This window comes from Odocoileus virginianus, chromosome 14 (genome assembly GCF_023699985.2).
Source record: "Odocoileus virginianus isolate 20LAN1187 ecotype Illinois chromosome 14, Ovbor_1.2, whole genome shotgun sequence".
NCBI lineage: Eukaryota > Metazoa > Chordata > Mammalia > Artiodactyla > Cervidae > Odocoileus > Odocoileus virginianus.
In genome coordinates, this window is record NC_069687.1 from 40,352,132 (window position 1) to 40,353,649 (window position 1,518).

Genomic DNA, 1,518 nt, shown 5'->3' on the forward strand with positions numbered 1-1,518 from the left:
TTACTTAAACAAAGCAAGTGGAGGTGATAGAATTCCAGTTGAGCTATTTCAAATCCTAAAAGATGATGCGGCTAAATTGCTGCACTCAGTATGTGAGCAAATTTGGAAAACTCAGCAGTGGCCATGGGACTGCTCAGAAAAGATCAGTTTTCATTCCAATCCCAAAGGGCAATGACAAAGAATGTTCAAACTACCACATAATGGCACTCATCTCACATGCTAGCAAAGTAATGCTCAAAATTCTCCAAGCCAGGCTTCAACAGTACACGAACCAAGAACTTCCAGATGTTCAAGCTGGATTAGAAAAGGGAGCAGACCCAGAGATCAAATTGTCAACATCCATTGGATCATAGGAAAAGCAAGAGAATTCCAAAAAAAAAAAAAACAAACAAAAAAACCCATCTACTTCTGCTTTATTGACTACGCTAAAGCCTTTGACTGTGTGGATCACAACAAACTGTGGAAAATTCTTCAAGACATGGAAGTACCAGAACACCTTACCTACCTCCTGCAAAAGCTATATGCAGGTCAAGAAGCAACAGGTAGAACCAGACATGGAACAACAGACTAGTTCCAGATTGGGAAAGGAGTATGTCAAGGCTGTATATTGTCACTCTACCTATTTAACTTCCATGCAGAGTACATCATGGGAAATGCCAGGCTGGATGTAGCACAAGCTGGAATCAAGATTGCCGGGAGAAATATCAATAACCTCAGATATGTAGATGACACCACCCTTATGGCAGAACTAAAGAGATTCTTGATGAAGGTAGAAGAGGAGAGTGAAAATTTTGACTTAAAACTCAACATTCAGAAAATGAAGATCATGGCATCCAGTCCAACCACTTCATGGCAAATAGATAGGGAAACAATGGAAACAGTGACAGACTTTATTTTCTTGGGCTCCAAAATCACTGCAGATGCTGACTGCAGCCATGAAATTAAAAGACCCCTGGTCCTTGGAAGAAAAGCTACAACAAACCTACTCAGTATATTAAAAAGCAGAGACATTATTTTGCCAATGAAGGTCCATCTAGTAAAAGCTATGGTTTTTCCAGTAGTCATGTGTGGATGTGAAAGTTGGACTGTAAAGAAGGCTGAGCACTGAAGAATTGATGCTTTTGAACTGTGGTGTTGGAGAAGCCTCTTGAGAGTCCCTTGGACAGCAAGGAGATCAAACCTGTCAATCCTAAAGGAAATCAGTCCTGAATATTCATTGAAAGGACTGATGCTGAAGCTGAAACTCCAATACTTTGGCCACATGATTCAAAGTGCTGACTCATTAGAAAAGACCTTGATGCTGGGAAAGATTGATGTCAGGAGGAGAAGGGGATGACAGAAGATAAGATGTTGGATGGCATCACTGACTCAATGGACATGAGTTTGAGCAAGCTCTGGGAGTTGGTGATGGACGGGGAATCTTGGCATGCTGCAGTTCAGGTGGTTACAAAGAGTTGGACATGACTGAGTGACTGAAATGAACTAAACTCCTGGGATAACTTGTGATGTGAGGTATGA